This window comes from Pseudorasbora parva, chromosome 1 (assembly GCF_024679245.1).
Source record: "Pseudorasbora parva isolate DD20220531a chromosome 1, ASM2467924v1, whole genome shotgun sequence".
NCBI lineage: Eukaryota > Metazoa > Chordata > Actinopteri > Cypriniformes > Gobionidae > Pseudorasbora > Pseudorasbora parva.
In genome coordinates, this window is record NC_090172.1 from 37,060,493 (window position 1) to 37,075,211 (window position 14,719).

The following is a 14,719-nucleotide window of genomic DNA, read 5'->3' on the forward strand; positions in this document are numbered from 1 at the left end:
ACTGGAATCAAACACCTTGAACAAAACCACTTCCAACATAAGATATGAACACAGAGCAGAGAAAACTAGGGGCCTAAAGACACAACGATAACAAGGGAACTACATGAGCAACAAGTCAACACAATCCAATCAGAAACCATTAAACTAACTGGGAAACATCTCAAGAAGCCATAAGGAAAAGAAGCAAAACGAAAACAGAACAGAAGGGTTACACATGTTGAATAGAAAAACTGTTTTATTTACTGTGTGTGTGTGTGTGTGTGTGTGTGTGTGTGTGTGTGTGTGTGTGTGTGTGTGTGTGTGTGTGTGTGTGTGTGTGTGTGTGTGTGTGTGTGTGTGTGTGTGTGTTTTCAGATTTTGCATGTATTAATTCCTAAAAAAAAAAAACGTAAGGTATATAAGAGCATATTGTGCAGCAGCGCTTTGGGCGTCCTGAATCTGAACATCCAGTTTGTTGTCCTTCCCGATCTTGTCCTATCTCCACTCTACCGCTTGGAAAATAAAGGCAAAAATAGCAATCATTTTGTTATAATAAGGAAAATAAATTACAAAAGTAACTATACAAATTTTACAAGAATTACACAAACAGTTATTTTTATATTTTTATACATATTAAATGTATAATACATTTTATATTCATTGTTTCAATTGTTTGAATTATACAAAACAAAAACTTGCAAATAAACAAATAGATTGTCATTAAATTTGGATTAACACCAGGATATGACTTTCAGAATATCAGGTGTAAATGTGATTTATTAATTTATCCCGAATCTACTGTATCCCATTCCTTAAATAACCACAACAAGCAGCTGTAATCATGTTACTATGACAGCAATGACGGGAGGATTCCATATCCCTAATCCCCTTTCCCGTCCCACATTAGAGAAGTGATAAGATCCATTAGGAACTTATGATGGGATCCTCCTACAATAGCGAGCTCAGTGTGGGACGTGCGGAATGGCCTTATGAACCAGAGCATGTGAGAACCAGGCTCTGCTTTTGGCAGAAGATATTAACACACATAGCTTATTCAGCAAACATGCCATACACTCAAGCTCTTTATATATATAGATGCACTCATTCATTGATAATAAGTATTCTGGACAGGATCTTTACTGATCCACAGGAAGTCCTGTTCTATATGATTTTTTGTTTTTTAAACTTTGGGATGATGATGGATTTTGACTGTTTATCCCCCCCAAAACAAAACCAGGACCTGAACTGTTTTGTATCTGTTCAGTGTTCATTTTATTTGTCAACTTGAAAAGAAGAAAATAATGAATGAGAAAAAGACTTCAAAATTCTCTGATCATCACGCTGGCTTATCTCCTCACCACATATCCGAAATAGGGCCAGCACGGGTCATCTGGCTTTGTTTGCTCATGTTAATCCTTTGAAGTTCTCTAAAGGATCAATCCAGAGAACATTAGTAATTATTATGATGAATTTCCAACATAAAAAACTTTAAAGAACAAAGACGAAAGGAAAAAATCTGTATGCGATACAGCAAAAACGAATCGTACCAATTTGAGTTCATCCTTCAAGAATGAATATGTTCAATAACATTGTGTTCACACAAGAATTTTCCATTAAATGTTACAATGGCATTAATGCCAGTCACCTGATTTTGCCCTTTAGATTTTTGCCTTAATTCAGCAGAGGTCAGTGAACTCTTGTGTTTCTTCGCTGCAGAAAGAGGAAATAAATCAGCATCATCTGCAGAGGGATTTTGGAAAGCAGCATTTGGAATATTCCTCTAACAACCCAAAACTAGCTCTCAGAAAACAAAGGGGCCTGTAAAAATGTCTCCCTCTGAATTACTGCGTGATTTAGTTGTTGTAGAGAATGAAGCATTGAGGAATCAGGAATCCTAATAAAAATCATTGAGACCATAATGCGTATATATGCAGACTTTTATAAGTGATAATATTTACAGAATGATGCTTTGAATCTCTTAAGCTGTAAGAAACTAGATGGGGTCAGTGAGAGCTTATGAATATATATGACGAAATCAGATCTGGCTCAGATAGCAGCGCAGATACATATGGTCCAAAGTACTGTTCTGTGGAGCCACAATTGAGGAAAAAATGTGCTTCATGTGGAAACATTTAAATGAATTGATTTTATTCAAATCAAAATATATCCTATTGATATTACTTGATCAACACAAGTTCCTCAAGTTACAAATTTAAAGTCAGAACAGGTAGAATTAGGGTCAGAATTACTAACAGCTTGCACCAGCGCAAAATTCTCTTTTGCCGTTAAAAAATAATATCAGGATTTGATAAAGACACGCTGGGAAAAATAATTATTTTTTAACTCTTGTATGCATTTATAGGAGTTTCCCTTTCAGACGCAAATTTTATGGGAGGAGAGTATTTAAATGATTCACATGAGGTGATTTACTAAGGTTTGCCCATGTCAATTTACTGGAGTTTGTGCCATTATTTATCACCCCAAAAAAGCACATCTTACACCAGACGCAGGCTGATAGATTGCGTTGGTCATTATGGAAATGATCCGGCTGTGTCTGTGTTCTTTAATTTGCGCGTTGTCATCACGCGATGAACCATCCACTCCATCCATTTGCACTTTTTTGTATTTTCGCTCTCACGTTTTTTTCCCCCCTGTTTAGTAAATCTCGCCCATAGTGTCTTAATTTAAAAACAGCAGATTACAATGTGACCACCTAAAATTTACATTATAAGACAAACCGATAATGCTGTGCTCATGTCTAAAGAAGCCTTCTGCACCAACTCTGAGTGTTTAAAGTCCAGCTGAGCTGCTGCCAGAGAATGTCAAGCCCACGCCCTCCGAGGCAAACACTGGAAAACCGCCCAGAGAGCTCACACGATAGGCCAGCTGACTGCGGCCTTTTCAGCCAATGACTACACTTGTGAGGCTAACACCCCACCCTCTCGTAACCCCCCACTCACTGGGCACCCGGGAAGAGATCAGGAGGTCTCTTGGTTGCAAGATCTAACATAGTCTTTTGCTGTGGCATTGACGCAAACTCTGGCACATCATTTACACCCCTACACATTGTGCAGCATTAGATACAGTCAGTAAGTCAGAGATCCGTCTTCTGGGAGTTAAATATCGGGCCACGCTTTTTGCCCTGGTGGAATTTATCCATCATCTTTCACCCAATTAGTTATGCTCTCAATGCACCGTTTTCTTTATTTATTCAGATAGATACACGACTCTGTCCCCTGTCACTGACAACTTCATATCTATTAAAATATCATCACAGTAACTGAAGCTGCCTTTACACGACACACAAGAATTTCTTAAAGGTCCAGTGAAGTGCCTTGAAATGCGCCACATTATTCAATGTGTTAACGTAATTTCCACTGAAACAGGAAGGCAGGACGGGACATTGAACAGCTCCTCCCTTTTTTCAAAATAGCCAATAGCGTTTTGTTTATTTCACACCTCGGCCAGAGCCGTTGAGCTCAGTAAAGACGCAGTTTTCTCCTAATCGCCTCTATTTTGCTTTGAAAATACAGCACTCTGTGCAGTATTCAAATGGGTCAGATATGTTTTGTGTTCTGTGCAGATTCACGCATATTATTCATTCTGTACTATCACTGCGGCAGTTCCCCTGACACTAATGTGAAAACAGACTTCATTCGCCTCAATGGAAAGCATGTTTACACTGTCTGAACTTTTAGTGCATTATGTGCCATTTACCATGTAGAAAATAGTAAATGAAAAGGGGCCGATTTTGGCCGTAGATTTAGAATCTATACTGTTGGGGCCAGACACTTCAGATTCTATGATCCATATTGGGGGAAGTGAGAGACTAAGTTTTGAATACTTATATCTTCTAAATGCAATTATCATGGTTTTGGAGCACACTTAGATAACACTTAGATAGATAACAGTAAGGCAAACCTATTCATACTAAAAGCCAAAAAAACATACATTTTGATTTCAGGGGGTGTGACATGAAGCTCAGGAAAAGATTTGAGTAGTAATTACATTAATGTAGTCCTACAGAGTACAGAGACCAAAAAAGCTTTTTTGTGTTATTTTATTGTGTAAAATTATAGTATCTTGCATGTTGCATCACACAGAGACACAGTGCAAATGATATACAGGGCATAAATATTCACTTTGTATATTAATATTCACAATTTTTTTTCAGTAGGCCTAGATTGGACTTTTCTGTTCATTCACCTTATTTATGACCATCATTGGGGTGAAGTATTGGCAATGGCTACAAAAACGCATTATTCTGTCACACTACACTTTCGTTCCTTTGACTTCCAGTCATACACATGCGAATACCAAAGAATAGAAATGGAAGTTCATATGAAGCAGTTTCCCATTTCACTCCATTCCAAAGTTCCAGTTCTGTGAACACTGATTGATTTGTCTCAGCATGAGTTCTCAGCTGAATTAAAAGAACACAACTTTAAAGCTGCAGGTTTGTAGCAGGAAAGTGGCGCATATTATACATTTTGGATGTATTATTATTTATGTTGAATTTATGTTTTAAAAAGATAATGCAGAGCGTGGTCACATCTTCACCACTGCAGTGTCTGAACAAATGTAGCATGTTTAAAGCCTATGGTGACCGCACCGTAACATGCTAATTCCCATGAGGTGATCAGGGTTCAAGCTTGAACAGCATGGTTTAGTCATGTGCATTGTGAACAATGCATGAAATATGCTGCCATTCTCGGGTGTAGGTTCATCAAGTGGTAGTATTTACATATTTGACTAAAAAATTTAATTCATATGGTATGCATTATTGTATTGCATACTGTTGTGACAGTTCTTAAGGGGGGGGGGGGGGGGGGTGTGAAACACTCAGATCATCTCATGTCAATCTTGAGTACCTATAGAGTAGTATTGCATCCTTCATATCTCCGAAAAGTCTTTAGTTTTATTATATTTATAAAGAAAGATAGGCTGTACCGAGTCTTTCCGGAAAAAAACGGGCGCTTGGAGGCGTATCGTGTGGGCGGAGCTAAAGAATGATGAGCACGCACAAAGCGGTGACGTCCTCAAGCATGGAGAAGAAAACGGCTACCCTAAATCAGATTCAACTAATACATATATGATCCAGAATCAGATCCAGAGGCTGAAATATATTGAACAGGGGAAGAACAACAATGGAGTAACCGTTAGCGCATTTGAATGACGAAGCACGCTTTGTGAGAATGCTAGGTTTATGTTTGGGTGGTTTTACAATAAACAAACTGACACCTATATTGGTCAGCTAAACAAATGTATTTAAACACACACCATAGATCGCATGCTCCATTGATAAATTAACTAACGTTATACACGATCGTGTTGTTTACTGATGTTTACTTACGCGATGATAGCAAACAACATAGACATTTGAAGCAGTTCACCGCCTGCTTCCAAAGCACGACCGTGAACCTTTATCGTTGGGACCACTCCGTCAAAAACACACTTCTTTGGTAACTGTTGATTTCGTGAAGTCCTGTGACGGCAGTGACCGTTGAGATCCACTTTTGCGACGTGACTAAAGCGTGATGTTGTGCCGCTTCTCCTCATTTCTGCATTCAAATCGGTTCAAATGCAGCGCTGCCTTCCCGGAATGCTGTGCTGAAGCGTTGAAGTCGCTTGACATCACCCATAGGAATAAAGTGAAGCGCGGTGGGACAGAAGTGTTGCACGGACGACTGGATCTGCACCTGAGAGCAGTGTTTATGGGCGTGCATTTCCTCTCTCGCCAACACATTCTCACACCCAACTTGTCACATATGGACGCTTGACCAGGACCCCTTGTCGTCACTTTTCAACGAACTGGGTGTAGCTTTATCGTCAATTTTCGACACGCTGGGTGCTCCATTCATTTCAATGAGAAACCTTTGGCGTCAAACACAGACGCACTGGGAATGGGAATATTATCGTCATGGTGAAATTTATTAATCAGCAGGCATAATTTCATTTACATTTATTTTATTTATGCTATTTAGACACATTTTAACATGTAACCCAACCCCACCCCATCCCTAAACCTACCTATTTGTGTGAACATGATATAAAACGCAGGATATAACATACGACTGCATCCACGAGTTATTCAAAAAAGTTAAATAATCCAAGTTTTCCGAGGCCAAACGATTGATTTGCATGAAGAAAATCCCCAAAAGCGATCAGCATCTCCATCCGCCGAAGATCATGAACACATCAAATTTCAAATATTGCCGCCCGTACTTCAGATTTCATAAGGGAAATTGCATTGGCTCTCATATGTCTTGTGACCAATTGCGTCATTACATCAGCATGAGCTTATACTTTTATACTGTTTTGGTCAGATTTTGCAATAAATACTTGTGACTGTACATTTATTTGACTGGTATGTGTTTTATATTGTTAAGATGTGGGTAGGTTTAGGGTAGGAGTTGGGTCAGTTGCTCCAAAATATAAAAGTAGCCTTTAAATATTAATAAAATCATGTCTGCTTTTACAAACGCAAAGAATTAAATACGTCTGTGTATGACGCCAAAGGTTTCTCATTGAAATGAATGGAGCACCCAGCGTGTCGAAAATTGACGATAAAGGTACGCCCAGTTAGTTGAAAAGTGACGACAAGGGGTCCTGGTCAAGCGTCCATATGTGACGAGTTAGGTGTGAGAATGTGTTGCTCTTGCTCTAGTCATGCGAGCGCGCACCCTACCGGGAGAAGAGCCCGTACAGCCCATACAACCCATACTCGAAAAAAAAAACTCTCCGAAACTTGTGAGAAACCGGAGTATTTTTGACACAGAAATGCTTCATCAAACGTCCATCTTAGTTTTTGAAACTTTGTCTATGTTTAGGATGGGAATCCAAGTCTTTAACAGTGTAAAAAGCTCAGTATGCACCCCAACCCCCCCCCTCCTTTAAAATATTAAACAGTTAATCATACCAATCAAGAGTGCGTCCAATTTTAGCACTTGCTGGTGATTATCCCACTGACTAATCCCATGATTTGGTACAAAGCCAACATTACTTCATGATGTGTCTGTCATCATCAAATATGTCCAATGAGACAAAAAATAGATGCGGTTTAAATTATTTCTTATTATTATTAAAGCTCATTTTACTGACAATTAACTCATCAGTTTTGATCAGCAAGCCATGTGCATTTAGTTATTGTGCAAACTGTAGACAATACACATTTGCACACATGCAGTTTGCATTTAAAAAAAAGAAGACATTTAACTATGGTATGAACAAGAAACTAATTGTTCAGAGATCCGAAATTGTTTTGATTTGTTTTGAATTAATCAAATATATATTTATACATCATATTTATAATATATGAAGTAATCATTTCAAATTGTGTTGTTTCTGTAGCCAAATGTCAAAGGAAATCCCACACACTATAAATACTTGCAAAATATATAAAAAACGTTTCAGCCCCATGACCTTCATCAGACATACAAATCATTTTGATGTTTGAATGTTTCTGAAGCTAGAAATATGTAAAAAGTTTTTTAGATCCACTATAAACTATAAAAGTTGCTGTTAAAGGGTTAGTTCACCCAAAAATGAAAATTCTCAAATTAATTACTTACCCTAATGTCGTTCGACACCCGTAAGACCTACGTTCATCTTCGGAACACAAATGGAGATATTTTTGTTGAAATACGATGGCTCAGACAGGCCTTTATTGACACCAATGTCATTTCCTCTCTCAAGACCAATAAAAGGCACTATAGACGTCGTTACGTGTAGCCCGTGATTCTACAATAATTTCATGAAGCGACGAGAATAGTTTATGTGCACAAAAAACTATATAACGACTTATATAGTGATGGACCGAATTCAAAACAAAGTTTCGAAGGGTTATGTATCAGCGTATTGATCGCGTGTCAAACTGCTGAAATCATGTGACATTGTCGATCCGAATCATGAATCAATACGCTGATTCATAACCGTTCTAAACTTTGTTTTGAATTCCGCCCATCACTATATAAGTCGTTATTTAGTTTTTTTCTGCACAAAAAATATTCTCGTCACTTCATAAAACCACTGTAGTGAGATGGACTTTGTAACAACGTCTTTAGTGCCTTTATTGGTCTTGAGAGAGGAAATAACATTGGTGTCAATGAAGGCACAATATTTGTGTTCCGAAGACAAAGTCTTATGGGTGTCAAACGACATTAGGGTGAGTAATTAATAAGAGAATTTTCATTTTTGGGTAAACTAACCTTTTAAGTCCATATTGTATATTCCAGCTTATATCCAAAAATGTGCATCCAATATTATTAGAAAATGTGTATATATGTATATTTAAATATCTATGGATACTAATGAGTATAATGAGACTAATATAACTAATGCTATTTGAATATAGTGTGGGCACAGTGGTGAAGATGTTCAGAACTTTCTGTTCAAAGTTATGAAGAATAAATATAGTTGCATAAAATCAGTTGAACTAGTTTTGGCTGGCTAAAATGTGTACACTGGACTCGTAAGAGACTTCAGGTTAGCAAACCAGGAATGAGGTTCCGTGTTCATATGTTTCAATGACTTTCTCAAGCTTTTCAGTGACACATACAAATTTAAAATTACTATAGCCATCAAACTTCCTTTTCTCTTTCAAAAACAAACAAACAAACACACTGCATTGCATGCTCTTGTATACCTTTATGTCTTTAATTATTGTTTATTCACCCTCTAAATGGCTTCTGATTGGGTCAAAAATGTAACAGATTTCAAAAGTTTAAGACACACACATACACACACAAATTCACTGTGAATGTACATAATACCATTCCTTGCGGGATTATCATGCTCTCCACTTGTAAAATGACTTGTAGCTGCCTATAATATAGCTACAGGTCTTGCCCTTAGTGCTAATGCTAACACCTTCGGCACATTTAGGACTTTAGGCTTTTTAAATCGCCTTTCCATGAAAAACGCAGCTAATGCTAATCTGGTTAAAGGTGTTGCTATCATGTGGCCAGAGTCAGAAATCCCCTCAATCATGCACTGGAAAGGTTCACTAGTATATTAGACAGCGAGAAACACCATCCCTAACAAAAACCTTTGGTGGCACCACAGTAATGCCAAAATGCCATGCATTTTGATATATCATGCTACAAGGTACTACTTACAAAATTTAATTGTTTTGGCATTATTAATCACTCAATGCACTAATAAAAGCGGCTTTTTAAATGTAAATGTCATGTTGAGGTTCACGGATAAGCATAAGGCTCTAATCCACAAGCACATCTGACAAGATAAGCCAGACAGTGGTAGTTTTTGCATATTGCATAATAATGCATTTACCCCCAAGCACTTGATGTATGTGAATAACTGAGAACCTCTCTACGTCATCAACTGAGAGTTTTCTACGTCATGGTAAAACACCTTACAACTGAGACACTGGTTGTAATTACAGTATTATGGAAATAGTGCCAGTACACTGATTCATTGTTCTCATGCAGAGATTTCATTGGCTCCTTTTCTGCATTGGTTTTCACTGGAAAGCCAGTCATATGAATCTAGGCAGTCATTTTCCGTAAGACAAGAGTTAAACCTGTCTGATCAGGTTGTTCATGCATGAGTGAGACACATTTTTAGCATGACATCACAGGTCCCTCCTACACTGAGGTCCTGATTCAGGGCGAAGAGAGGTGAAGAAAACTATTTGGACCCACTCACTAGTCCAGATCTGTACCGTATAGTTATTCTTCTCTCATTGTTTCTGCAGCTGGATTGTGTGAGTTTTGTTGCTTTGCTTAAGAGGTCAGATCGAAGCCTTCAGGGCAACAGCTGATGGATAAAGATCACACAAAAAATCATAACAATTATACCTCATCTGCTCATATGGCCTCTTTTTCTTCTCTTTATTCCATGGGAAATAAATATACAGATTCTCTTTTATGCATTCAGTAAATGAGTTTGTTCCAGCTGTTTCTCAGTGTCGCCCCGCGGAGGAGGGCTGCGGGGGGCATTTTGTCTATATACTGTAATTCAATTTCATTATGTGGCTTTCCTGACATCAGCGACAGACATCACCCACTTATTTTGACCTAAAGAGCCGCCTTTCCCCATTTTACATAACACCAGTCTTCCTTCTGCCTCTCTCATTCTCTCTGGGATGGAAATGCTTTAGAATTTTAAGGCAACATGGGACTAAGTACTGACTCTGTTATAGTGCTTGTGTGGGTGAAGATGTAGCGAGTCTAGAGGTCACTGTCTCACAAGGAGTCATGAGGTACAAACTAGCAGGCGCAAGAAATTTCTCTTTTGCCCCAAAACTCAGAGCAAAGGATTCATATTTCAATAAAACATGAATAAATAATAATAATAATAATAATAATTAAAAAAAATTACTTTCTTTTTTCTTTAACTCCATAGTCTGAAACAAGTTTAAACTAACTCCTGTACCAGGACTAGTAAACAAGAAATCACATGAAGTTCAGAGTTTTTTGCAGGGTTCCTCTCCTAATTTTGCTTTGTGACATTGTGAACATCTTTTAGTAAAAGCAGAAATAATCTTCTGCTGTCTTATGCTTGCTGTTCTCATGGTGATGACTTGTAGATACCATCTAACACACAACAAACAAACCTCTGACATTTATATTCTAAAATTAAAAGAGATTTAATAAGTCTTACATTCTGCAAAATGGTTGACCAAATTTGGAGCTTTGCCCGCATTTCAATAATGTCTGTATTATTTCCCCCCTGAAATTACAATAACCACAATAAAATGGGCGACTGGCGTTTATCTTTTCCCGCAGCCGTCATGTTAGCCAGGTCGGGAAAGTAGCTAACCAACCAACCAACGCATTTGTAGACATGGGGTTTTCTGCGGATGACAACTGGTGGATGAAGCAAATGAACCATTTGGACCTCATCAAACGTCTTTAAAGCTACACCAGCCAGGACAACAAAAACATACAAGTTCAAGATGCACTGAATTCAGTAAAACCGAATTTTTTTGCATAGTCTAATAAAGGAAAATAAGATCTAAAACGTTATTTAAAATAACTACCATTTAAAACTTCGAATAGGCTGTCCATCTAGGCCTAATGTAAATCAGTATAGTAGTAATCACATGCATGGCCTACTTTCACTGTCCGGCAACAGATAAATGCAGGTAGTCACTGAAGAGTGAGTTTAACTTCATGTTGAAATGGTGAACAATGGAAAACCATATAACTGAGCGTTCTTGCTGGAGGAATGTTCGGCCTATTTGTTTTACTCAAAGGAAAAATTGAGCTCGTAGATCATTCACATTAAAATGCCCATCTGACAGCCTCTCAGCACGGTTCAGTTCTCTTTTGGCCTAGGCGCTGATGGATAGGCCTATTTCAACAGACAGATATATTTCGTCATCATGGTGCACTGTTTATTCCATAGACTGTAAAAAAACAACAACAACAACAAAAAAACTTTTTTTTATTCACACAAACATGATCTGAAGAGATGTAAGAAGTATGAAATTGCTATGGAGAGATTTGGGACGTTGCTGGGCGTAGTAACATAGAACAATACTTCCATCTAGTGGTGAGATGGAGTAGATCACCCTTATGTGCTTTGAGGGGATTTTGAAGATCTTCAGGCCTGTAGCATGTGTGCAGGATGATTGATTGTGCTTTTAGATCAGTACTGTGCAAAACCTTGACTTGGTTAAATAATAGAATTGCATTTTAATACATAAAGTAGAATGTGTATGATAGATAATGAGTTTATGAGTTCCTCAGTCGCTATCAGTGAGTCGTTATCAGTGAAATGATACAAGGACAGCTGACGCTGTGCTAGAGGAAACCTGCTGGATCAGGAATCAACCTTTACACACTCTAATTAATCAGTTTATTCAATGTATTGTGGACACACACATAGAGAGAAATGTGTGCGTGTGTCGAGATGCTTTTTTTCATAAAGTGTTTCAGACCCATAATGTTGAAATCCTCTCTGATCTGCTAGCTGTATGTGATTTTGAAACATGCTGATTTGGGATGAATCATGGGTTCTCTCAGGACAATTGTTGGGGAGGTTTGCCACGCGCTGACTTGCAGTAGGGATTTGGAAAGGAAGACCCAGGGTCTCTAGCTCGCATTCGGCACACTTGCAATCTCCTGGAATGTATACGCCAAAATAAGTTTATATGTATATGACACGCTCTTGTAGGATGGGGTGGTGGTGTGGGGGGCTTGAAATGAATAAATCAAGCCTTTATTACACAACACTAGGCTATACAGTCCCTGACAAAAGTATTGTCGCTTATCTATTTTCTACAAATACCTGATATTAACCGGACTTTTAATTAATTAATTGGTGTTAGAAATAGCTCATATGAAAAGCTTAAACCCTCCCAAATGATGTTTAATGCACTGAAATAAATAATTTTCATAGAAAAAATATTTATCATTTAATCAAGACAGAAAGGTCAAATTTTGGCAAGACAAAAGTTTTGTCGCCTATACAGAAATTGAACAAATTTACTGCAAATACAAAAATATGTCAGCAAATTAAGTTGTGGTGCTGTGAGATCCAAATTTAATATCTTGTATGACTTCCATGAGCTTGAAGGACTGCATCCATGCCGTTTGGCAAGGATTCATACAATTTATTGATGAAGTCATCAGGAATAGCTAAGGAAGCAGTCTTGCATGCCCCCCAGAGTTCATCAATATTCTTTGGTTTCGTCTTCCATGCGTCCTCTTTCATCCTACCCCACATATGCTCAATGATGTTCATGTCTGGTGACTGGGCTGGCCAATCCTGGAGCATCTTGATCATCTTCGCCTGAGGAACTTTGATGTGGAGATGGAAGTATGCGATGGAGCACCGTCCTGGTGCAGAATTTGGCCTCTTTTATGGTTGGGAATATAAGAGGTAGCTAAGATTTCTTGGTATTTTAGACTATTGATGTTGCCTTCCACCCTGCAGATCTCTCGCACACCCCCATACTGGATGTAACCCCAGACCATGATTTTTCCGCCACCAAACTTCACTGTTTTCTGGGTGAATCTCGGATCCATTCTAGCTCCAGTAGGTCTCCTGCAATATTTGCGGCGACTGTGGTGTAATTCAACAGAAGATTCATCTGAAAAATCCACCTTCTGCCACTTTTCCTGCGTCCATCCAAGCTGTGGGCCTTGGCAAATGCCACACGGTTTTTCAATTGTCTTTTATTTAGTGCTGGCTTCCGGGCACTGATTCGACCATGGAGGCCATTTCGAGTCAGAATCTGACAAACTGTTCTGGTTGACACAGGAACTTCAGGTGACCAGGTCTCGTGGAGCTCTGCTGCATTCGAAAATGGGCTGGCCTTGGATTTTCGAGCCAACAAACGGTCCTCTCGAGCAGTTTTCTTGCGGGGTCTGCCTGACCTGGGCTTGTCAAAAACGTCTCCAGTCTCTTCAAATCTTTTTTTATCCTCTGTACTTGACGCTGAGACACATTGAAGGTGTCTGCCACATCAGCAGTGGATCTGTTCTTCAGCCTCTTGATAATCAAAACTTTAGTCTCAGGGTGAATCTTAGGCATGTTTGCAGACGTCTAGTTGCAGTTGATATGAAGGTCTAGTGTACTGGGTTTCTTTTTATACACACTTGAGACCTAATTGATCCATTATTAGTCACAGGTGAAGCTCATATGACAAGGTGACAACACTTATGTCTTTGCAAAAATTGACTCAATGGGCTTTACCAAGCTGTGAATATTAGAATACTTTTTGAAAGTTTAGTTTTTCACTGAAACATTATCACAAAAGATGGTGGGATTAAAATGAGCCATTTCTTGTAAAAAAAAAATCTTGATTAGAAATATATTTCAGCGGCACTTTAGGTCAATTTGTACACAAGCAACAAGACTTTTGTCAGGGACTGTATCATACAGCGTTCAGAAAAAAATCAGTTTGCGATTTGCGGTCCTAAGGGCTTTACACTTTTCCAAAAGTGGGCTTTCTCTGTTGAATTCTCCAAGCAGGGTCGAAACATAAACATGGCATTCATCAATAATATGAATATAAACATCTAATTCATCAATAATATGCATCTGTGAAATGGTCAATGATGGGCTGCCTTAAGAACGGTCTGCTCTTGCCGCCACACCTCTGAGAGCACATCAGGGCCTGAAACATTTCTCTCCTCCACAAGCTGGATTAATGGATATTATGCCAGCCAGGGAGCATTTACTATTTTTAAAAAATGTGGGTCAGGAAGCGGGTCGCGTTACAATATTTTCTTTTTTGCTGTCCAATTTGCGGGCGGGTTAGCTGAAAACGTTGGTCGGGTGCGGGTTGTTTATACATTGACCCCGCGCATCACTGACTCCTACACAGATCTTCTCTAGATCAGTCAGGTTTCTGGCCTGTCGCTGAGAAACAGTTTGAGCTCCCTCCAAAGATTCTCTATTGGGTTTAGGTCTGGAGACCTGGCTAGGCCACGCCAGAACCTTGATTTGCTTCTTACAGAGCCACTCCTTGATTATCCTGGCTGTGTTCTTCAGGTCATCGGATCATGTTGGAAGACCCAGTCTCGACCCATCTTCAATGCTCTAACTGAGGGAAGAAGGTTGTTCCCCAAAATCTCGCAATACATGGCCCAGGCCATCCTCTCCTTAATACAGTGCAGTCGTCCTGTCCCATGTGCAGAAAAACACCCCCAAAGCATGATGCTACCACCTGCGTGCTTCACAGTAGGGATGGTGTTCGTAGGACGGTACTCATGATTCTTCTTCTTTCAAACACATTTAGTGGAATTATGACCAAAAAGTTATATTT